Source organism: Macaca thibetana, chromosome 6 (genome assembly GCF_024542745.1).
Source record: "Macaca thibetana thibetana isolate TM-01 chromosome 6, ASM2454274v1, whole genome shotgun sequence".
NCBI lineage: Eukaryota > Metazoa > Chordata > Mammalia > Primates > Cercopithecidae > Macaca > Macaca thibetana.
This window is the reverse complement of record NC_065583.1, coordinates 12,487,865-12,513,607: the sequence shown is the minus strand read 5'-3', so window position 1 is coordinate 12,513,607 and position 25,743 is coordinate 12,487,865. Positions and strand designations below refer to the sequence as shown.

At 42.0% G+C, this 25,743-nt stretch overlaps 1 protein-coding gene across 1 annotated transcript in view; it reads right to left on the bottom strand.

Annotated features, from left to right (window-relative positions):
* Nucleotides 1-25,743, bottom strand: part of SLIT3 (slit guidance ligand 3) — a 641,932-nt gene that overhangs the window by 554,776 nt on the left and 61,413 nt on the right. The window lies entirely within an intron of this gene.

Here is a 25,743-nt window from a genome sequence, read left to right as displayed (position 1 = left end):
TACAAGTGGCTCTGTATTCTGCCTGATACAAAATAAGTGCTCAATATCTGGTTCCAAGTAAGTTGGCAACACCCGCTTCATGGAGAGCCCATCAAGGGGGAAAGAAGATGGCCCAGGCAGAGTTTGCTCTAAGGCAGCAGACAGCAGAAGTCAGGGCTCAAGAGAAAGCACTGTGTGAGGCAGTAATTATAACAGCTCCCATAAGGGCCTTAAAGGGAAATTGGGACGTGGAAAGAGAGAAGAGGCAGAGGAAAACTCAGGAACCGCAGTGAGGAAGTGGGAACAACCAAGGCTTGTCTGGGAAACTGGGAGGAGGCCAGGGTGGCTGGGAGGTCCCTCTGGAGAGGCAAATAAAATTCCTAAAGGGGAGGTGAGGCAAATCCGTGTGTGAAAAAAGTGGGTAGAGGAGATGGTGGTGGTGGAAGTGGGTGGAGTTCTTTAACATCAGGATCCTGAAGCTGGGTATTACCCAACATTTAACAGGGACTCCCTCATTGTCTTCAAGAGTAAAATGAATGGGATATACTCCTCTGCAATGAATCCAACGTGACATCTTCTGTGGGTATCCCAAAGGCATCTTCACCATGGACACTGTCATCTCCCTCTATCCCCAACCTGGTCCCCATCTCAGAGAATGGCTCCTTGCTCATGCTTCCTTCCTTTTCACTTGATATTCATGATGTGCAATCAATCGCTATATGCCATGAGGTATGCCTCTTTAAATATGTCTCCAAACAGTCCCCTTCTCCTAACTGCATGGCCGTTCCCCTAGTCCAGGCTGCCATCCTCCCTCTGCATTACTGAAAGGGGCAGTTCCTTGCCTTCAGTCTCATTTCTCATCCCTCCACTTAAGCCTTAAATCCACCTTTCTTGCAGGAAAGAATGATCTCCCTACAATACAAACTTAATTTTGTTGTTTTTCTGCTGGAAATCCTTCAGTAGCTCCCCATTGCCCTCAGGAAATCATCAAAATGTTTTAATCCTACCTGCAAATCTTTGTGTCGTCTGTCCTCTGCCCTCTCCCCCAGCCATGATGAACTTCCTTTAGTTCATGATGAACTCCTTTACTTCTTGAACATAACTTGCACTCTCTCACCTCTGGGCCTTTGATGATGTTGTTCTATCTGAAATACTTTTCCCTTCTCCTCTACTTTATTATCTCGAATTCAGCCTCTAGGTCTCACCAAAGAGGGCATTCTCTTCTAGGAAGTCTGTCTGATCTTCCTGTCTACTCCAGAGTCCTCTGTCATTATTTTACTAGAATTTTCTATTTATTTGTTTCTTTCATCACATAGTGAATGAAGGGTAGGAAATGCTTTCTGTAAAGAGCCAAACAGTAATTACTTTGGGTTTTGTAGACTCCATGGTGGCTATCAGCACTACTCAATTCTGCTAATGGAGTGCAAAAGCAACCATAAACAATACATCAGTAAAGTAGTGTGGCTGAGTTCTGATAAAACTTTATTTATAAAAGCAGGCAGTAGGCCGAATTTGGCCCATAGCTGCAGCTTGCCATCCCCTGCCCATCTCCCTGGGCCAATCAGAATGCTTTGTACATCAAAGGAGTTCCTAAAGATTTCCTGAATAAAGAAGGAAAGACTGAATAAACATTTGAATAAATAAATGATAAATTTCAAAGGTCAAGTGCTAACTTTATTTGAAAAACATTTTTCCTAGAATCAAATTCCTATTTTAGGAACTGTCTTTTCTTGTTCCCTCATGTCTGAAGCCCATCATCATCATCATCATCATCATATTTATTGAGTACCACTCTTTTAAACATTTTACATTGATTAAACTATTTCACGCTCAAAATAACCCTATGATACTTCAAACCTATTATGAGAGTTCATGCCTATTATTACCCCTAATTTACACAGGAAGAAATCTTAGAGGGGTTTCTTAAAGACACGGCTGTGCCTTGCCCTTGGCCAATTCCTCTTTTCCTACAGACCCTCGCTCAGTGCCTGGAATTCAGCCCCTGACTGGCTGGCCTGAATCCATGCCTCCCACCTGCCTTGATCAGCTCACACACTGTGCCACCAGCCTGGGGTCGGATGGCTAGTGCAGATCACCTGTTCACCCTACTATCGAACTCCCTTATCCACCATCTCCAGGTCTGACACTGCTTTCCTGTGTCCAGTGGATTCATCACTGCTCTGGGCCCCAGTGACCCTTTGAGCTCCATTCTATCCCTTTTCCCTTCTCTCACCGTCTTTCTGCCCTCCAAGGAAGTTCTAATACCCACCTGACACATTTCAAAGATTAATGTACAATGGATTATATCTAGAACTTGAAAAGTGTGAGAAAAATCCAAGAGATGAGAAAGGCTCTGATAGAAGCAGTAGCAAGCTCAGCAGTCTTCCTACAGAGATTCGGCCAATTACCGAAAACACTTCCTTTGGCTGAAAAGCTCACCATTGAATCAGACTTGGAGAAGAACGTGCTGTCATGTTAAACCCCAAAGGGCCACTCTTTGCTCTGAGCCCTGATTTCATCTGTAATTCCTCGATGGTTATCTGAAGTATGCTACCTGTGAGGATGTAAGGGCTACCAACAAAAGCAGATCCCTCATTGAGAAGCTGGAGGCAGCACTTTCAGCCTGAGTTTGTCTTTTCTCCCTTTTTTGGACATGGGTCTTTATTTGTCTGTCATCCCAAATTCAGCAGCCTGCAGCAGTGCTGGTTTGAAACCGACTTATGAGCCGATAGGTATTGCTACGAGATGCGTGGCTCGGATGTTAATTGCTCATTAGCCATCTGTGTGTGCTGTACCTCAGTTAAAAGACAAGAGAAAGAATGTGAACCACTGATACCTGGGAGTCCAGCTACCGACACACATGGAAACCATCCGGGGAGACCTCCGGTTCAATCCACAGCTTGGCCACATATTTATTCCTCACTAAAATAACATCTGGCTTTCATTTTTTGGTGACAACTCGTTTGGATAAGACCTTGAGTAGGTTAAAAAAAAAAAAATAGACTTTCTACCCTTCCCCCAGCCTTGGGGAGCTAAACTTTAAGTTCCTTTGTGAGCCAAGGGTGTGAATAAAAAATTGGTGTGAGGACGGCAAGCAGGGTGTAAACAAGGAGTTATTTGTTTCTTCTTATTAAAAGACAATGACTCTCTCAAGAATTCACACACTCCCCACTTGTAAGCAGGGTAGAGTTCCTGGGGAGAATATATAGCAAATTATGCGTAGGTCCCAGCAGCTCACAGCTGAAGTACTTGGCAATCCTAGGGCTCGACTTTGTGGCCGAGGGACTGGGACCCCAGTGTCGAATGAATGGGTTTGGGAAGCATGTTTGAATTCTGTAGTAATCCAGGAGAACATGACACCATTGCCACAAACACTCTACAGGTCTGACGAAGAGCTAGCGGCCCTGATCCAGCCTGGAATTCCTGGGGGCCCGCGGTACAATGCAAGTTCCCGGAAATCGGGGGCATTTACCTCCTGGGTTCTTTACTGCATGCTCAACACCAGTGTCTGCTACAGTAGGTAACAAACCAGCGACTGCTGAATCAATGAGCATATGAATACAACACACAGGCCGCTCTGTGATTCTAACGCCTACCTGTGGCCACATCTTCCAAAGTACACCCACAATTCTGAGAGGTGGGAGGTCATTAACCATGTGGTAAAAAAGGATCTTTGAGACAAAAAAGACAACATTCCTCACTGGCTGAACCACACAGAACAGAGAGCGAATGGCAGCTGCTGTTTCCTGGCTGTCTAGCTAGGGCATTTCTGAGGAAGAAATGGGTGAGGTTGCACAGAAAGCAAGACCTCTCGCAGAAAGTGAGACTTTTTTGTCTCACATCCAAACTTGAAATTTAATTCAGTGCCTAACATGTGCAGAGCATGTTGCAAAATGCTTTGGAGGTCTCAGAGTAGTGAAGAAAGAAGAGGGTGTCTGCTCTTGGACTTTCTTGAAGATATTTTCATAGGCCATGCTCCTTTCTACCAAGGACTGTCTGTACCAGCTGCTTGCTTACCGTATGTCCTTCAAACGTCCCCATATTCATTTGAGTCACTTCAGATCTTTGCTTAATCATCATCATCTCAGGAAAGCCACGTGATATCACCTTTGCCACAAATTGGTAAGTGGATGGCTGCCAGGTAATTGTGCATGATGTCACACCTTAGACCCAGCAAAACAAACTAGATAACAAAGCCAGCCAAGGCTATGTGGCTTCCTCGTTGAGAGCATCATGATTCAAAACATGGGCCAGAGACCAGCAGCATCAGCATCTTCTGGGAGTCTGTGAGAAACGCAGCACACCTCAGGCCATGCCCCAGACCTGCTGATTCTGACTCTGCCTGTCAGTCACAACCAGATCTCCAGGTGACTGGCAGGAACATTAAGGGATTGAGAGTTTAGAGCTCTGCAACTAGATTGCCTAAATTCTAGTTCTGCAGCTCACTAGCTCTGTGACCTTAGGCAAGTGATTTAACATCCTTAAAACTCCATTTCTTCATCTAGGCAAAGGGAGAAACTTATAGCACTAACTCACTGGGTAGTTCTGAGCCTTACTTAAGATCATGCTTATAGATGTGGTTAACACAGAGCTTGCGGCTGGTAATTGCTGAATTAATGTTACCCATGATTATTAAAAACTCAGTATTCAACGCAGAATGCAGGATGCTGGTCCAACTGACTACTCTTTAGGTAATGAGATGTTTAAAAAGGGATACAATTGGTATAATTAAGATGAGGCTGCCACCAACCCAGCCACGGTCTCCAGCTGCAATGATTTATCACTGAAATGTTGGGAGGCTCCAATCCTGTAAGAGTAAGTGAACCAGATCGGGCCCATCCTCTTAGACTTACAGTTCAAGACAGACAAGATTAGGTCCAGAGCCAATGTAAACAACAGAATGGACCCTGAATCTCTCTCCTGATTAGATCAGCAAACACACCAGGGCTGTTGCCTTAGGACACATTCCCCCAGGACAGAGGCAGATATGAAGCAGCTCCAGCCCTGCCCAGGGGTAGTTGATGATCAGAAGAAAAAAGACCACAGGAGAGGACTGTCCCAACTCCAGCACAGACCACAGCCTCTGCTGACAGGCAGAATAAGGTTCCAGTGTAACAGTAGCAACTCCTAACCTTCCTTGAATGCATTCTGCCAGTGCTATAAGTATACTATAGGTTTTAATTAATTTAATCCCCCCAACATGGTTATGAGGTGCAGACCATTACTAATCTCACTTTACAGATGATAAAACTGAAGCTTGGAAAACTGAAGCTACATGCCATACAACTCATCACACTTCTGGTGAGCGGCTGAAATAGGACTTCTGTTAGGTGCAGAATGCACCTCTCACCTTATCTGTGCCTTCCTCAAACAACGCCCACCTGCTATCTGTCCATCCTGTTTGGGTGGGGAGCTATCTGAGCCGCCCAGAGGTGGCAGGGGTGGGCCCTGCTGAGGAAGGCAGCAAGGGGCTCACCCCGCGACCCAGAGATGCATGACCCTGCCCAAGGGAGGGCTTCTCATCTTACTCAGCCTCAGTTACAAGCCAGTGGTGACACATTCCAGGGTGTCTATTCCTATCCTGAGATACAGCCCCATGGAAATTCAAAAGATGAAATCACAGAAGCAGTTTATTACCCAAGTATAAAGACAGGCATCTGTCAACAAAGGAACATGATCATAGCTGAGTGTTTCGTGAGTGGATCTTCCTTCGTTGCTCTCAAAGCCTTTTGAGATCTCGAAAAGTCTCCAGTGGCCAAGACTTGACATTCTATGTGTGAGAGACAAATGCAGAATCAGACATGGATACTGTGATTCGCTGCTACATGCCAGCATCTTCAGCTCAGGTCTGCTCACTCACACACCAGGCAGCCAATCCCAATGATGAGGATCCTGTCCCAGCCCCCAGTTCTCCAGCAGTGTCTCCTGGCTCCCCTACTTAGACCCAGCACCACTCTCATTCTTGCAAGCCACCCCACTCATGGCTTTCCCATTCACCCCCTGCCCTGTCCTTGGGACCCCACATTTCTCTGGGCACTGGTCCCATAGGGGGGATCCCCAGGCAGAGAGAAGATACTAAAATCAACTCACTTGCAAACAGGCCCTCTTCCTCACAAACTGGAAGATGGATCCTAGCCAAATGGGGGGAAAAAAAGCCTTAAATTTGGACGTTTAAAAAAATCAATGTAAGGAAAATTCTCAAATGGCTGAAAAATATTCAAACTACAGTAGGCCTTGGGGATATGTATTTTTTTTTTTTTTTTTTTGGCTAGGGGACCTCCTGAATTTCTTTAACCACACCAAATAAATGATTACCTTCTCCATCTATGGATAAGGCTGTCTCTGATTGGTATATGAGATCATACACATATATATTCTCTCCCTCTCGTAAGTTTGTAAAAGAGTAATTTCTGGAAGCATATAAAAGAAGACAATAGCTACATTTGGAAAGAGGAACCAGAAATTGGGTAAAGCAGGAATATTTATCTTTTATATTATCTTCTAATCCTTGATAGTTTTGCACCATGAATATGTAATACCTTCTACTTTCAATTTCAAAAGTAGTCAATAGTAACAATAAAAATACATGAACTTGGGAGGGATTGCATTGGGAGTTATACCTGATGTAAATGATGAGTTGATGGGTGCAGCACACCAACATGGCACAAGTATACATATGTAACAAACCTGCACGTTATGCACATGTACCCTACAACTTAAAGTATAATAATAATAAATAAATTAAAAAAAAATGAACTTGTTGAGAGAAGTATGATCATCTCACATGCCTGCTCCAAACTGGTTCATCAAACCAACCCTACTCCCAAAGCTTGGTGCAGGATGTCAGCCAACATGGGACACAGTGCCCTTCAGGTTACTGGATCTATACAATCCTCCTACCCCCAACTTCTCCCTTCTGTACCAGTCCCTTCCGGCATCTGACCCTTCACTTGGTTCCCATTTCCAGCTCTCACTCTTCGTGTTAATCAACTGATGTGGTTTCTCCAAAGTGCTTTGCTCCATGATATGCCCTCAGGCTTTTTCTTAGGGTGGGACATCCCTGAGATCCCTAACCCATAGGAGCCCACCGCAGTCATTGCAAGGGCTCAGGATTCCAGAATCCATTTTCACTATCAGGGAAATTTGCCTTTGCGCTAGTTTCTGATTTCTTCATAGAATCAAACTTAAGCTCTTTTAGAGCTCAAAGTGCAAAAGCGAATCTACACATTGAGGTTTGAAATCCTGGTTCACACCAACAGAAGAAAATCTCATGATTCAATTAGAGCAAATATGGCTCAGAAAATTCGTGCTTTCTCTCTGGCTCGGGCTCTTTTGTTTATGCACTGTTTCTTCCCATTCAACAGGCTGTCATTATGTGAGTGTCAATACACTGGGCGGAATCGTGGACATGATATATCAGTGTTGAGGGCTACCAGAATTAGAACATAAAGACCACTTAACTCAGAACCAAATCAGGGAGCCCACAGATTAGTCACCAGAGAGATGCCAAGACAATGTTAGTCTACTCAGTGCACTCAACAGTATTACACATCTGAGTGGGTGTTAGGCTCCCCCAGGGGCGCAGGGTGGGATTTATTCACTGCTTCTGTTGCATGGGTGGGTGGTCATTACCCCAGCTCCTCTCAGGTGGAGTGTGACATGCCTCTAGACATCGTTCGCCCTCCGTTCCTCCTCTGACTCCCTGCCAGCCATCAGTTCCTAGTGCTGTGTCTGCCTTTCACCAGGTCTTGGCATCCCTCTTCCAATGCCAATGCACAGAATGGGATGTGCACACTTCACTGGGAAGCTCGTTTCTTCCCACTATGTCTCTGCCTCATCCAGACAGTCAAGGTTGCAGAGATTGCTTTACATCTTAATGATACTGGGAAATACATAGGATGTAGAGAGATTGCTTTACATCTTAATGACACTAGGAAATACATAGGATGTACAGCACAACAATTTCATTAAAAATCCATTATGGCTTGGCTGTGTGGTGAGCCATGCAAGTTAATGACCAGGTGTTGTCAAATACTCAAAAGCCCTTGGCTTACCTCCTTGAATAATAAACTGACTTGGGTCCTTGGGGGATGTGTGTTTAAGTACACCTAGGATGGCAGCTTTTGAGATTTTTAATCATTCACATACTACCTTGTTATTCTATGTATTATCTGTATTATTTAATATATTTTTGTGAATTAATTCCCATTTCATTTTTACTTAAATATCTTCTGTACCCTTGTCCTAAGCAAAAATATCCATAGGGTCATGCGTTTGAAAAGCTGTGTATCTAACATACATCACCAAAAACAATCCATGAAATTATTATGCTGGCTACATCTTGGAGCACGTAGAAGGAAAACAATGACTCAGAAGTCAATAGACTCCATTGTGTCTTTTTATTTCCCACCATTGCTAGCGAAGAATCATATACACAGTACATGCTCAATATCAATTTGGTGATTATTGATTTGCTCTCAGGTGACAATTACAGGTGACAATTACTTGTCAGGATTGTGATGAAAGAAAAAAAAGATAGTTCAGGATCTAATCTAAGCAAATTATTTCCCTGATTTCTAGGCCTTGAGACTTGGAAGCTACTGAAAAAAAAATCTCAGCCCCAAACTTCTTGGTTCAAGTAGAAGGGTCTAAGAAAATTGACAAAGCTATGCCATAACTTACTCTTAGTAAAACAACAAAACACTCAGGAAAGCTTAGCTTGCAGAACAATGCAGCATGTTTGCTTTAAGTGTCCTCAGGAGGAAGAATGTCTCCAGATCCAGTACTTTCATGCAGAGTTGGTATACGCATGGCCATCACATGAACGCAGGTTAGCACTTCAACCACTGTCACCCAGACAGAAGCACCAAGAGCCCTGGTGAAATCTCCCCAGCCCACTGTTGACCAAAGTTGATTGTTAACCAAAATGGCTGAGGTATGGGAGTTCACTCAACAAGGCGACAGATGGCCAAAACCAAATGAGAAGGTCTGCTTCTCACCGGAGAAACTAGACGCTACATGGAAATTTCCACGCCACAGTTCAAAGGGGCACTGTGACCTAATAAATTTAGCTGCATGGGTTATTAAAGGCAACTGTAAATTCAGCCCGAATTTTTTTTCCTGTGCTTTTCCCACAACTGAAACACATGTTAAACCAGAGAGAATTCCCAGGGAAGCTCAGTGCCTGTTTTGATAGCATCTGACATACCATGTGCCAGGATGAGAAATAACTCTGTAAATGACTTGTTGTCAAAACCAAGATCCCAGGAACACTGGCCTAGCATCTCTGCAGAAAGCCTTGGAGTGGGGATGCTATGACCTCTAGGTAAAGAATGGGTGACTGAATCTGCAGTCTGCAGCCAGCCAGAGTTGGGGACCTTTCCTTTTATTGGCTGGTTCTAACACCTAATCTCACCAAGGAACCTCTGTTAGAGAGTGAATAATTCATGTGCTCTTCTTCTATGGCGTTTAGCAGCGTAGGTGTCCTGCCAAGTCAAACAAAAGTGATAGAGACGTGCAGTTAGGGATTAGTGCAAATCAGGACTCCTAGCTGATGGGATTTAGCTCTGTTCAGGCCTCTATACTGCACCCTGGGTGATCTCAGGGTCAGAAAACCAAGTGCAAAGGCAGGGCTCAGGCTTGAGTAAGCATCACATTGGAGTCATATACATAGCCTGTCTTTTATTTCTCCTTGAGCTTTTCAGGAGAGACCTTTGGAGATAAAAAAGATTTTGAAATTCCAAAATTGATGTACAAAATGGGTCCCTGTCAAATAAATCAACCAGGAAAAACAAAACCAGCAAAGAGATTGCTTTTTTTTCCAAGGGCTGACTCAGAGATCTGTTTCTGTAGAAATGCCTGTGAATCTGTCTTCCGGACCATCTGCAGGAATATCATGGAGGGAAAGGAGGAGGCTGCAGGCAATGGGGAGGGCTGAGAAATGGGTCCTTCACCTTTGTTTGTGCCTCTAGAGGTTGTGTGCAAGGTACACAAAAGAAACAGGCTTTTGACATTGTAATCACACCTCGTCTTTTACTAAGCAGTCTTAAGAAGACACATCATATTAGGAAATGGCAAGATCATTAGCTTTGAGGCTAAAGAGAGCTGCTTTCAAATCTTGCCTCCACTTCTCACAGCAATGAGACTTTGGTCTCATTTAAGCTCACTGGGTCTCTTTTTTTTTGTTTTTTCTTTTTAAACTGGTAGAATGGGATAATATGCACTCCATAGAGTAATGGTAAGAATTAAAACAAGAAATACATGTTTGTCAGGCATATAATAGGATATCATAGAAATTAGATGGCATATAGAAAATTACTATGACAGGAGATCACCCAGCTTACTAACATACTGTATTTATTCCACCTTGCTCCAAATGGTTTGTCCATTTTTAATTTTTCTTTTTCTTTCTCTCTCTCTCTCTCTTTCTCTCTTTCTCTCTTTCGAGATAAGGTCTTGCCCTGTCGCTCAGGCTGGAGTGCAGTGGCAAAATCACGGTTCACTGCAGCCTCGACCTCTTGGGTCACGTGATACTCCCACCTCAACTTTCCAACTCGCTGAGACTACAAGCGCGCACCACCACACGTGGCTAACCTTTTGTGTTTTTGTAGAGATGGGGGTCTCACCATGTGGTCCGAACTGGTCTTGAACTCCTGAGCTCAAGTGATCTTCCCACTTCAGCCTCCCAAAATGTTGGGATTACAGGCATGAGCCACTGCACTCAGCCAGGCCCATTTTTTAAATTATTACTATTCTTTCTTTATTGGAGAGAGTCGCTCTGTTGCCCAGGCTGGAGTGCAGTGGTGCGATCTTGGCTCACTGCAGCCTCTGCCTCCAGAATTCAAGCGATTCTTGTGCTTCATCCTCCTGATTAACTGGGACCACAGGCGCTGGCCACCACGCCCAGCTAATTTTTGTATTTTTAGACATGGGGTTTCACCATATTGTCCAGGCTGGTCTCAAACTCCTGGCCTCAAGTGATCCACCCATCTCGGCCTCCCAAAGTGCTGGGATTGCAGGCATGAGCCCCCGTGCTTGGCCCATTTTTTAAATTAAATGCACACTTTAAAATATATAATTCTTAAAATCCATGTATTTTATGTAAATTATACCACAATAAAAAAAGTACTTGCTACTAACAAGGATGCTCAAAATGATAGGCTGCTGAGAATGCAGCAAACATTTCCTAAGCACCCGCTATGTGACAAGTCCTGTATGACAACCTGGGGAGAGGCCAAGGCTCTGTAAGAAGTGTTATACAGACAGGTGCATCACTGGGACAGGGGTGTGGCCTCACAAGGTAACTACTAGAAGTAGTTCTAGATGCTTACCATTCCCACTGCAAGTGGGTGGGAAGAGAGCCGACTGAAGAATAACCCAGCAAGATCTCTCTAACTGGAGATGTAAGGACAATGGTGGGGGTAACACAGGGCTCCCAGTTCTGGCTGCCCCTCTCTCAGTGCTCTAACTGGATTCCAAAGCAGGATGCTACTCACTCTCACAGCAAACATCACCAAGTGTGGGTTCCGGCCAGGCACGACGCTAGGTGCCAGTGATACTGTGCTTAGCACAAATATGTGGTTTCCCTCTCAGAGGCCTGACAGTCTAAGGAGGGAGAGAGATGCCAAGCCAACATCACTAACGAAGGCCCCATAAGAATGTATGAGACCGGAGTGGGGCCATACCCGAGGGGCGGGGAAGGGTTCCTTGAGGAAGTGACTGTTTTGAGTTGAAAAATGAACGGCAGTTACCACAGAGAAGACGGGGGTGGGCGGTGATTTCCCAGTAGAGGGAAAAGCAGAGGTGACACTAGAGAGGGAGGCAGAAGCTCACTCTGGCTGCTCTAGTGCAGAGTACATTGTCTGTGGGGCCAGAGTGGAAGCAGACAGGGAAGAGAGGAGGTCTGCAGTCCTTCGAGCAAGAGAGGATGATAGTGTGGATGAGGTCAGCCCAGTGGATAAGGAGGTAAGGGGAGAGGGAGAGGCCAACCGTAGAAGGCAGCTCCCCCATCTCAGCTCTCCATACCCCACTTTAGTCTCTGCCAGCCCCTGGCTGTAGTGATACAGATGTGGAATCCCCATCCTTATGCCCACTAACCACCCACAGCTGGGAAGCGGGTGCTCTGGAGACACAGAGCTGGAGAGAAACCAGAGCTCTCAGGAAACCAGGGACAGGGGTAGGGGGCAAAGCCAAATGGCTGGGGTTCTGGGGTGGAAAGTCTCCTGCTGAGACATACCTTTGGGTGACCAGATGGACTCCTCTGCAGCCCCTTTTCTTCCCCTGACCCTTCCCACTTCCAGGATGGAACAGAAAGTGGCCTGATCACCACTACCCCCCTACTCAGTCCGGTCACAAAAACAGAGTCCCTGAAGGCCTAGAACACACTAAAAGGGGTCCAAGCTTTGCTCCCAGGTAGCAATCTCTGATCTGCGGGACTAAAAACAAATCAGGTGCCTTCACTGACATTGTTTCCTCATCTGTCAAATGCTGATAATAGTCCCCACCTTGCAGGATAGCTTAGAGAATGCAAACAGACGGTAGATATAAAGTACCAAGCACAGCATGAGACAGAGCAGGTGTTCAATAAATGTCAGCATTATTCATGCATTCTAGGGGCAAAGTTAAGGCCAGAATCAAAACCCCCACCCCATATTATCCTCAGTCCCTTCTCTCACTCTGTCTTTATCTATAGAGGTGGTAACAATGGGTCTCGGGAGGCTCAAAGACTCAGGTAAGATTCACTTTCAGTTTTTGCTAAAATTCTGACCTAGATTCACTTCTACATTTACAATGTGGGACACTGAGGGGGGTATTTTAACATCTGCACCAAAGCGGATGCTTCAGTGAGATACATACTAAGGCTAGACTGACAGTGACTTCGTCTGCACACTCCACACCCCTCAGCTCTGCCTCCTTCAGTCCTGTCACTAAAGCCCCCACCTGGTGTGTGTGTGGGGGGCTCACTAGCATGGAAAAGGGCAAGTTCCAGGCAACCGCAGGTCTACAAGATAATGGCTAAGTGGGAGGTGTGGAAGCCACAGAGGAGACACGGCCACCCCTAGTGGGCACTGGCATATATAGGAATGGGAGTCACAGACTTAAGCATGAGTTAGGGAATAGCTGAACAGTCCATCTTCTAATTTACACTTGCTTACATTCTTGGACAACATTTTATATACTAAATTATGCCACATAAATCTGATAATCAGGATGACGATGTAGTTAATGGTTAATGCATTTCATGGGGGATTTACTTTGTGTCAGGCATTTTGCTAGACGCTTTACATGCATTACCTTAATTAGTCCTCTCAACAACTCAGCGGTAGGTATCAGGTTGGTACAAAAATAAGTGTGGTTTTGTGATTACTTTTTTTTTTTTTTGAGACAATCTCGCTCTGCCATCCAGGCTGGAGTGCAGTGGCACGATCTTGACTCACTGCAACCTCCCCCTCCCGGGCTCAAGTGATTCACCTGCCTCAGCTTCCCCAGTAGCTGGGATTACAGGCACGCACCACCATGCCCAGCCAATTTCTCTATTTTTAGTAGAGGCAGGGTTTCACCATGTTATCCAGGCTGGTCTCAAAGTGACCTCAGGCGATCCGCCCACCTCGGCCTCCCAAAGTGCTGGGATTACAAGTGTGAGCCACCACATCTGGCCCTGTGCCATTACTTTTAACGGCAAAAGCTGCAATTACCTTTGCACTAACCTAATACTTCTATTACCCCCTTTTGCAGATGAGGAGATGAAGGCACGTGCCTAAGTCTGCACAGCTGGTAGAGAAGGAGCTGAGATTCAGGCAGAGGGAGCCTGAGGTCTCAGCCTGTGCTCCTCACCTCCAAGATGATTTCTAAAATATCAGCATTTTAGCAATACAGGTGGGAGCACTCTGCAATCTTCCAGAGGGGTTCAGTGCCAACTTTATCTTATTTGATCCTAGAGAAACATGTCTAAGGAAGCGCCCAGGTTCCCAATGGAAGGCCTGATGGCATGCTTTTTCTAGAAATGACCATGATGGCCCTACTGAATCAATTATAAACGGTACATTTGTGCATTGTACAGTATACGGTTCTCTGGTGTGTACATATATCAAATAAATAAAGCAGTACGAGAACCAATCACATACATTTAATTGCATTTTATTTACTTAGGAGCTCCTGGGAGAAAAACCTAGCAGTGCTGAAGAGCGACTGTGGGACTTTGAGGAAACTGCTGGAAGAATCTTGGGGAGAGAGCCTGAGGCCAAGAGCCAAAAAGGCCTCCCCAGGAGGGGAGTTGCCATTTAAGAGAGATTTTCTAAAGTCACCGAAGCAGGAGAATATACTCTGAAAACACAAAAGCTGCCAGGAAATGAAATTACTGGGTGACAAGGAGTGACGACCGCCAGGAGAAATTCTCTAAGTAATGACACAAGTGCCGTCATCAGGGGCCTCAAACTGTTGGAAGAAAGGCAGCACCAGAGCCTTCCTGGACTTGCTTTAATACATTTAATGTATCAATCCCTCTACAGCACTCACATCTTGGAGACAAAGTGTTTAACAACATATACTTCATGTGTGCTTGCTTGACGCGTTTTGGTCTCTGGGCCTCTAAAACGAAGTTGAACACTCAAAATAAAATTTTTTTTTTAAACAAGAGAATTAAAGCATCCTGGAATGTCTTCCTTCATCTTCCTGCTCTGAAAGCTCCTAAGAATCTTCCTAGTCAGAACTTTAATTATGGAAATTCTCATTTATATTATGTGATTTATTTAAAGCCTTGTCTTTCCAAGAGAATAAAATCCTGGTTTTGAAGCACCTCTCAAAATAATTTATTCTTCTCCACTGACTAACTGCTTTGGCCAGAAATCATGAATTTATAGTACATTATGCCAAAGCAAAACACTCTAATAACTTAATCAAACATTTAAAATCCAGCGCACAGCCATATAATATACAGAAGCAGTTCTCTCAGCTCTCTCGTTAAAGGTCAATCACCATTTTTATTCCAAACCTTCACATCTTGGAGAAGCCGTGCGCACACACACAGATTGAGAGAGAGACAGAGACAGAGAAAGAGAGAGAGGAAGACATAAGCATTTGGAGATAGAAAACTTGGCTGACATATACCCAGGCTCACAACAATTCTCCTTGTTATGCTTTGAAATGCAGGAGTCGATCCTTCAGCTATTTTTTTTTTTTCAAATTCTAGCAAAAAATGGGATCTAAAGAATAAAATGAAACTAAAAAACTCGTTTTTTTGATCTTCACGACATTGAGAGGAAAGAGCGAGACCTAACTCTCAACAGATTAATGTGGGCTTACCCACTAAGGATAGTAATATAGAAATAAGAACGATAATTTGCATTATTTTGTCTGCATGCCTTTTTAGAGTACTTTAACACATACATACTTTCTGACAACACCCTCGTTCCTATCAGACGTAAAAGACTATTTAAAGTTCATTTTTCAGATGAGAAGAAGCATGCTTCAGCAGCTTCTGATGGGAGAACAGGGAAAGAATGCCAGTTTGGTATGTATTTGGCATGGGATGTTTGACCTAAGAGATGGACTAAAGCCAATGAGTAAAAATGTATTTAGCATACTTAGTCAAATAAATTCCTCTCTCTCTCTCCTTATTCATCACTCTTGGGCCGTGGTGATGATGATGAAGCAGAGGAGCGGAGCTGAAATCACTGAGTGATGACTGTGCCGATCTCGAAATGAAGCACTTCATATGGGTAATCTCATAAGAGCCTCATAAAGTGGGTTAATGGAGGCATGGCGTACATGCATTTAACTTGTAAGTGAACCTGAGCATAGGCATCCAGCAAAAATTAAGGGGGAAGGAGTGAGAGAAGGTGAGAAATTCAAGGTGCCAAAGATCCTACAGCCGTTCTTCTCAATGAACCTGTGCCCGCAAATGACCCTGAGACGAGGGATGTGAATCTGCTCTTCCTGCAGTCTCACAGTCCTCATCTGCTGCTCACTGTATGAGCATTTCATGGAGTGTAATTTCAGTAATCAAAGGTACTTCTCAGCATACATGGCCCCTACATGTCTTGTTTATAGGAGCTATACCTGTCAATCATTTTGAATATATTCCATTTTTATCTTCCATGCTAACTTTACAAACAGGCCTCTCTTTAAAAGTTAACTCCACTGAACAACAATTAACCCCATTTAACAGATGATACTCGCAGTTGCTAAGAAAGTTGCCTGGAGTCTCATGACTGGTAAGTGAAATGAGAACATTTATCCAGATTCAAATCCAGGTCTATCCTAACTCTAAAGTTCAAGCTCTGAATCTCTACATACTTAGACTAGTATCCACCAAACCCTCTCTCTAAATTAGCAGATCTAAGGGGCTGTGGAAATTTCCAGAGAGCAGCCCTTGCTGTTCTTGCTCCCTATTCTGAATGAACCCAAGTTCATCACTCTTCGTCAAGCTGGTGGTCATGATGTACGTTCTTATTTGATCTTCAAGATTTGATTCATGTAGTGCTTCTTTGGTGAAGCTTTCCCTGATCTCACTGGTGGAGGTGATCACTTCCTCTGTACTCCCAAGGGTTTACTGTCTGCCATGGTAAAAGGTATGCATTTATACACCTGTCTTCCCAGGGGACTATAAGCACCTGGAGGGCAAGAGTTCCACTGCATTCTTCTCAAAAACTCTAACATAATAACTGGTAGACAGATGCTCAATAAATGACATGAAATTGAATTGTCTAATGCACAGGACAAAAAAAAAATTCCTGCAACCCCTCTCTGGAGGTAGGTGGGCTGCTGTGGAGTGGGGTGAAAGAGGACATTGTGCGGTAAAAGTCTGACAACACCTGTCTCATAGAATTGCCAGGAACATGTAATCATTTTTGGTCTTGCCTGCTTCGGGGCTGCAGTCAAATGCTTATGAGCATTTACTGTGGGCCAAAAACCACCTTAACTCTTTGCATGTATGCTATCTAGTTCTCCCAACAACCCTCTGAGGTACATAGGTAGATGTTTTATAGATGAGGAAATGAAGGGTCAGAGAGGGTCATTAATTTGCCTAAGGTCAAACAGCTAGTAAGTGTGGGCCAGGACTCCAGAGCTCATGTTCTTCACTGCCCTGGTATACTTCCTACTCAGCTGTTTAAATTCTTGCTACCACTAAGCCTATATTCTTGAGTTTTGTTCTCAAGGGAGACAGCTCCCAGATGACACTTTGAAGGTTTTAGTCTTAAGTTTTCCAACAACTTCCTCCTCCTCTGCCTCAGTGCCCTCAACGCACCCAGTGAACAGCGAGCTTGGCGGGAGGGAATCTCGCTGGGCTGACCCATCACTAGAGACCCACCATCCTGCCTGGGCCTTCTGATGGCCTTGAACATCTTCTCCAGTTTCTATGTTCCTTCTAATATTTCTCCAGTTTTGTGGCTTCCCTTCATTATGACTTGCAATTTTTAAAGAACTAAGGGAAACTACATTCCAAGCTGGAAGTTTTTATTTTTTAAAAAAGGAATCAGAAAACAAGCCAACCAAAAATCATGTGTGTCAACAGTGATGTTTCTGGTGTTGTAGCTTACACCCACAGAGAAACTGGGGTATTTTTCATGGCGTTAGACTAATTTCAGTGTAGACGCCGCAGGTGATCCATTTCACAAAGAAAAGCCTGTCCATAATTCTGAGTTAATAACAATGTTAGGCTTTGATGTTGATACAAATGAGGCCCAGTGGAGAAAAAGCCACATTCATGGGCTGCTTGGGTGTCTGGTCTCTGAATGATCAGCTTAAGGAACATAATGCACATAACACAAGCTGACTTCTCTCTACCGGGAGCAAAATAACTCTCGCAGTAATTTGAAAGAATATATTTGCCACACATATGCATTTAAACATGTAATCTGATTATTTGTTTCACATCTAATGAAAGAGTAAATGGAACTCTGGGTTAGAGCTAAAAAGTCATAGTTTTTCTGTTCTTTGGATAAATGGAGCTAACACACCAAGGCAACTTAAACTTTAAACGTTGCACACCACATTAAAATTTCATGAAAGTCAAATTCCTTTCTAGCCTATTTCCTTTTCTGTAGGAGGAGGAAGTTGGATAATCCAATATCTCAGTCTCCTTCCAACTCCCAAAGGTTATGTTTTCTTTTCCTTGTACCTGGATTCACAGCAGTCCTGGATTCAAATCTCAGAATGGTAAATTTCTTTAACTTTCTGACTTTCAGATTTTTTCCTCTGCAAAAATGAAATTTTTAAAAAATATACATCTTAAAAAGTTTTTAGTCACAAAAATGGTCAAATATATACAGAAAAGGATAAATGTATTTTGAGTATCCCATACCCACCACTTAGATTCAACAATTATTTTCATTTTACTACATTGTTTTATTTTATTTACCAAACCATTTTAAAGTACAGCAGATCCTTGAATAATGTCATTTCCTTCAATGTCCCTTCATTGTAACACTGATTAGGAAAAAAATCGCTTCCCAGCTGAGACCACTGCCTCTGTGGAGTTTGTAATGTCCCATATCTGTATGGGTTTTCTCACAGCTTCAATTCAGTGTCATGCATGAAATTTGGTTGTTATATCTGTCTCTTGAGTCTCTTTTTAAAATAAATTTTTTGAAGTATAACACGTACAGAAAAATGTACAAATCAAATTTGTACAGCTTGAAGCATGTTCACCCACTGAACAGATCCATGAAACCTCCACCCAGATCAAGAAACAGCTGATGACACGCCCCAGAAATCCCTTAGCGCCCCTCTCCATTCGCAACTCCCCATTGCTTAACACCACCTCGGCTTTTAACACCATAGATTAGTTTTGCCTGCTTTTGAAGTTTATACAAATGGAATCAGGTAATATATATTATGTCTGGCTTTTGTCCCTGATTATGCTTCTGAGAGTTACCATGTGGTTACAGACAGCAGTTTTTTTGCGCATTGTTTTCATTTTCTACCAGTCAATTCCATTACGTGAATACACCACAATCTATTGATTTATTCTAACATCAACGAGTATTTGGCTTATTTCCAGTCTGGGGCTATTACAATTAGTGCTGATATGAACATTCCTGTGAATGTCTTTCAGAGGGTATGTACCCAGGAATGGAAGGTACATGTATGTTCCGCTCTGGTTGGTACTGCCCATATTCGAGAGTAACTGTATCAATTACTCCCATAATGGTGTATGGTAAATGCAGTTGTTTCACCTTGTCATCAACACTTGTTGTTATAAGTTTCAGCCATTCCAATGAGCGTGTGGTATGTGTCATTGTGGTTTTATTCTATATTTCCCTAAAGACTAATTACACACTAAGCAACTTTTCATATGATCATTAGCCATTTCTCTATCTTCTTTTGTGAAGTGTCCAAAACTCTCACCAATTTTTTTTACTGAGTCATTTGTCTTTTTCTTATTGATTTGTAGGAGTTCTTCTCAATTCTAAAATAAGTCCTTTGTCAGTTATATGCACTGCCAATATCTTCACCCACTCTGGGACATGTTCTTTCACTCAATAATGTATTTTGGTGAATTAAAGTTATTTATTTTAATGTAGTCCAAATCATCTTTTCTCTTTAGTGTCTTCTGTGCCTTGCTTATGAAATATCAACTACCTCAAGGTCATGAAAATATTCTGTTATTTATTTTTTTGAGATGGAGCCTTGCTCTGTTGCCCAGACTAGGGTGCAGTGGTGCAATCTGGGCTCACTGCAACCTCCGCCTCCTGGGTTCAAATGATTCTCCTGCCTTAGCCTCCCAAGTAGCTGCGATTACAAGCACATGCCACCATACCTGCCTAATTTTTGTATTTTTAGTAGAGATGGGGTTTCGCCATGTTGGCCAGACTGGTCTCGAACTCCTGACCTCAGGTGATACCCCCGCCTCAGCCTTCCAAAGTGCTGAGATTACAGGCGTGAACCACCACTCTCAACCAAAAAATATTGTTATTTTCTAGAAGTGTCTTTATTTTATCTTTCTACAATCCACTTGTAATTGATTTATGAATGGCATGAGTAGGGATCAACAGAACAAGTTTTCCATATGGTTACCCAATTACTTTAGCACAATTTATTAGACAGACCATCCATTCCAGGTGGCCTCACAGAGCCACCTTTGTTACAAATCAAGTAATCTATATCTGGGTCTTCTAGACCGTCTTTGCTTTTCTTGGTCATTTGCATTCCTATATAAATTTTAGCATCATCTTAATTTCCACAACAACCTGCTGCTGGCATTTTGATTAGGACTGCACTGAATCCATCCATCAATTTGGAGAGAATTGCCATATTTGCAATGTTAAGTATTCCAATACATGAACACCATGCAACACTCCAGATATTTGACTCACCTTTAATTTCTTCCAGTAATGTCCGTCTTTCTGTGTTAAGGCCTGTGCATCTTTCATTAGACTTATTCCTAGGCATTGGTATATATACACACACACATATATATACATTTACTTTGAGACAGTCTCACTCTGTCACCAGGCTGGAGTGCAGTGGCACAATCTTGGCTGACTGCAACCTCTGCCTCTCGGGTTCAAGTGATTCTCCTGCTTCAGCCTCCTGAGTAGCTGGGACTACAGGCATGCACCACCACACCCAGCTAATTTTGTATTTCTAGTAGAGACGGGGTTTCACTATCTTGGCCAGGATGGTCTTGATCTCCTGACTTCATGATCTGCCCACCCTAGCTTCCCAAAGTGCTGGCATTACAGGCATGAGCCACCGCGCCAGGCTGGCATTGGTATTTTTTTGGTGCTATTGTAAACATAGTTTTTTAAAATTTCCCAACTGTTTGTTGCTGGTATATAGAAATTGTATTTTTTTTTTTCTTTTTTTTTTTGGTGTATTGACCTTGTGTCCAATGACCTTAGAAATCTACTTAAGAATTCTGATAGGAAGAATAGCCAACGTGTGCTGGGCTTAATACTTAGGTGATGGGTTGATACATGCAGCCTTTGTGCACCTATCAACAATCTACAATCTAATGTGCCACCAAGGCACACATTTACCTATGTCATATGTACCCCAGAACTTAAAATTTAAAAAAGATTTATGATAATTTGTAGATTATTTTGTATTTTTCATGTACTCAATCATGTTGTCCGCAAATGATGACATTTAAATTTGTTTTATTCCAATCTTTATATCCATTCTTTTTCCTTGGTTCTGTGTTTTTTTGACTCCTCTCTCTTCTTCCCTCCCTTTTCTCTCCCTTCTTTCCTATTTTTCGAATCATTGCCAGAACAAGAATTTTCAATACAGTATTTAATAGAAGCTATGATGGCAGGAATCTAGTTCTGTTAGGAGAAACATTTTCAATATTTCACCATTAACGACGATGTTTGTTGTAGGGCTTTTTTTGGTAAAGAACTTCCCTTTTATTCTTAATATGTAAAATGCTTTTAAATCACAAATTAGTATTGAATTTTATTAAATACTTTCTTCAGTATCTGAGAGGAAATGACTTCTTATTTCTTCTGTTAATGTGATTAATTACATCATTATTTTTGAAACAATAAAAGTGCATTTGTTGTTCATGTCACAGTCAAACGCAGGTCAGCAGGGGCCGAGGATCCTTCTGCTTCGTACCTCTACGTCCTCCTTAGAGTGCTGTCAATTTAGCCAACATAGGGAAAGAGACCCAGTATGGGAGGTCATGAAGGGCATGTCGCTTCTACTCTCCTTCCATAGAATTCCAGACGCAGTCACATGTCTGCATCCAACCTCTAGTATTTTCGGAAGCGTTGACTGTGTCTGTCCTCATACCAATCTCTCTCCAGTCTTTTGGTTGGATGAAGCTTGTTGTTTTTGTTGTTTTTTCTGAGACGAAGTCTCACTCTGTCCCAGGCTAGAGTGCAGTGGCACAATTTTGGCTCACTACAACCTCCACCTCCTGGGTTCCAGCGATTCTCCGGCCTCAGCCTGAGTAGCTGGGACTACACGTGTGCCATCACACCTGGCTAATTTTTTTTTTTTTTTTTTTTGGTAGAGACCAGGTTTCGCCATGTTGGCCAGGCTGGTCTGGAACTCCTGACCTCAAGTGATCCACCTACCTCAGCCTCCCAAAGTGCCAGGATTACACGGGTGAGTCACCACGTCCAGCCTGAGGCTTATTCTTTGCAGAATCCTTAGAAAGGGTCCATGGGCACCACGATGCCTAAGTTCTTGAATGTTCGTAATAGGTAGTCTGCAGTCACTGGACTTGAATGTCAGCATGGCTAAATAGAAATGCTATTGTTCACATTTTCTTTAAGTTATTCACTTGTATTCTGACATAAGATTTTGGTATCAAAAATAGGCAAGAAATCCAATTTTCTTTCTTTATGAGTCTCTGATTGAATGCTTAAGGACTTTTTCCTTTAAAATTTAATAGTTTTATTAGAACATATTTTGTTCTGACCCTTCAGAGTTGACTTTTCCAAACATTCAGTGTACTTCCACAAGGTACTTTCTAATCAACTTTTAAGAACATTTTCTTGAATAGTAATTATCAGTACTATCAGTTTTGCTTTGTTCCATTGTTTTCTTCTTCAGAGATTCCTAAGTTTGTTAGAACCTCTTTGCCCAACTCTCACTTTCTCTTAAATCCCTTTATCTCTGTATTAATTTCTTGTTGACTTAAGAATACTGCTTTCCATCTTCTATTTCTTTTAAAGCAGTATTTATCCCAGTTATTTCTTTTTAAAATCCATCTAGATTAAAACATATGTATTTTTGGCATAAAAAACATTTATTTTGCTCATAAGTCTATAAATCAGGCAGGGTTTCATGGGTCAACTTAAAAAACCCTTTTATATTAGAATAGATTTTGATTTACATAAAAACTGGGAAGATAGTATTGAAAGTTCTCATATAGCCCACACCCAATTTCCCGTATTAACATCTTATATAAGTATAATACAGTTGTCATACTTAATGAAGCAATCCTATTGCATTTATTATTCACTAAAGTCAATATTTTCTTCAGATTTTCTTAGTTTTTACTTTTTGTGTTTGTTTCAGCATCCCATCTAGGATACCACATTACATTTAGTCATTATGTCTCCTCAGGCTCCTTTTGGCTGTTGACAGTTTTTCTGATTTCCCTTGTTTTTGATAAACAGTTTTGAGGAGGACTATTCAGGTATTTTTTAGGAAGTTTCTCAAGAGATTTGTCTGATGTTTTTCATGTAAGACCGAGATGATGGGTTTGGGGGAGGAAGATCACAGATATAAAGTAATATTTTCATTGCATCATATCAAAGGTATCAAATGATTTATCAATGTTGACGCTGACCTTGATCACTTGGCTAAGGTGGTGTGTGTCTAATTTCTCCACTGTAAACCTACTGCCCACTCCCTTCCCTTTTCACATAGTACTCTTTCGATGGAAGTGTCGATGTGAAGTCCACATTTAAGGAAGGCCACATTTAAGTTAGGTTCAACCTTCTAGAGGGCAGAGAACCTACACAACAAATTAGAATTATTCTGCATGGGATCTGTCTCTTCATCCCATTTATTTATTCACTCATTTATTTCTGTGAGTATGGACCCATGGATATGTAAACTTTGTTAATAATTCAATACTTATTTTGTTATTCAAATTGTTACAGCTTTGGCCACTAAGAATTCTTTGTTTGCTTTTATGTCCTTTTGACATACTCCCCAAATTGTGGGGTTTCACATTTTGTTTTGAGCACTCCCTTTATGGCACAACAACATTCCTCACCTTTAGAATAAACCATTTTTCCAAGATGCTTTAATTCCTTTTTGTGGGAAAATGATTTTAGAAACCATCAGCTGGGTGCTGGGCATGCTCATTGCTACTCCAGTGTTGTTGCTTCCAGGCCCTCTTGCTGATAGAGCAAGAATTTTTTTTTTTTTTTTTTTTTTTTTGAGACTGAATCTCACTGTCACCCAGGCTGATTCTCCTGCCTCCGCCTCCCAGGTAGCTGGGACTATAGGCACGTGCCACCACACCTGGATAATTTCTAGTATTTTTAGTGGAGACGGGGTTTCACCATGTTAGCCAGGATGGTCTCAATCTCCTGACCTTGTGATGCACCGATTTGGGGCTCCAAAAGTGCTGGGATAACAGGCATGAGCCACCACACCCGGCCAGAGCAAGGAAATATTTTTTTGCATATTAATTCATATAAATACACATATCAAAAAATGTTTATATGTATATATTCATCTATATTAAATAAAGTATCTACAGTAGGCTAAACATGAGTTGATACTGATGTCTCAACTAGTCCATTCCCACATAGATTCTTCTAGCTTTCTCCATTGTTTGTTTCTAACCACCCATTTCAACAGCAAGAAATCTATCCTTACCATTCACCATCTATTGTTCAATTCCAGTATACATGTACAGTGTCTCAGAATTGTTAACACATACCCCCAGGGGAAACAACTTTATCAACTAGAGTACAGTTCTTCTGTGCAGTTCCTTTTGCCTTTAGTCTTACAGACTCCACTCATTTCCACAGCTTAGGTCAGCACCTTTGCTCCCTCACTTCAGTGAGGCTGATGCATACATTCATCACAGTCTGCATTCCATTCTGGGATACCCCACTCTCCTACATGACTTTTTAAAAATTTGCATGCATTATAGTTCACTCTGTGTGGTAAAATTTTATAGGTTTTGACAAATGCATAGTGTCATATATCCACAATTTCATTATCATACAGCATAGTTTTACCATCCTAAACCCCACCATCCCCCACTGTGCTTTATTCAACTTTCAGTTCCCTCTTCTCCTCTGAATCCCTAGCAACCACAGATCTAGATTGTATAAGACTGTATTTAACTTTTTAAAAAACTGCTAAACTGTGTTCTAAAGTGGCTGTACCATTTTGTATTACTGCCAGCAATGAATGAGAGTTCCTGTTACTCCACTTCACCAGCAATTAGCGTTGTCAATTTTTTAAATTTTCACCATTGTAATAGGTGTGTAGTAGTATATTTCACTACATACCTATTTGCATCACCCTAATGAAAAATGATGTTGAGTATGTTTTTGTATGCTTACTTGTGAGCTGTATATCTTCTTTGGTGAAGTGTCTATTTGAATCTTTTGTCCATTTCTTCCCTTTATGGGGGAGAGCAGTATCTTCTTACTGTTGAGTTTTTAAAGCTCTTTCTATATTTTGTGTATAAATTCTTTATCAGATACATGTTTTGAAAATATTTTCTTCGTAGTTTTATATTTTACATTTAGGTCTATGAATCATCTGGACTTCAATTTTGTGTAAGATGTAAGATTTGTATCCAGATCCATTTTTCTGTATCTGGACAGCCAATTGTACCAGCACCACTTGTTGAAAAGATTATTCTTTCTCCATTGAATTATCTTTACACCTTTGTCAAAAAATCAGTTGACTGTATTTGCATGAGTCTATTTCTGAGCTCGCTATTCTGTCACCTTGATGTGTGTGTCTAATTTTTTGCCAATATCATGCTGTCTTGATTACTATAGCTTTACAGTAAGTCTTGAAACTGGATAGTATAATTTCTACAAGTTAGTTTTTCTTCAGTATTGTACTGGCAGTACTTATTTTGAAGTACTTCTATTGTTAAGTTCTTTGAGTTCTTCACCCCTCCTTTCAAATCCTACATTTCTCTTATTAGAGTTTTTAAAATTTAGATTTGTGTTGTTCTCTTATAATGTATATGTTCTTAAATACTTCTAGCCAGTTTTGAACTATTTTATTACAGTTTATTTGTTTTGTGGGTATCTCCTTTTATGTTTTCATTGTTTCTAAGAAAGTTATGCTTCTCATACCTTTTCTTATTTAAAAACCTTT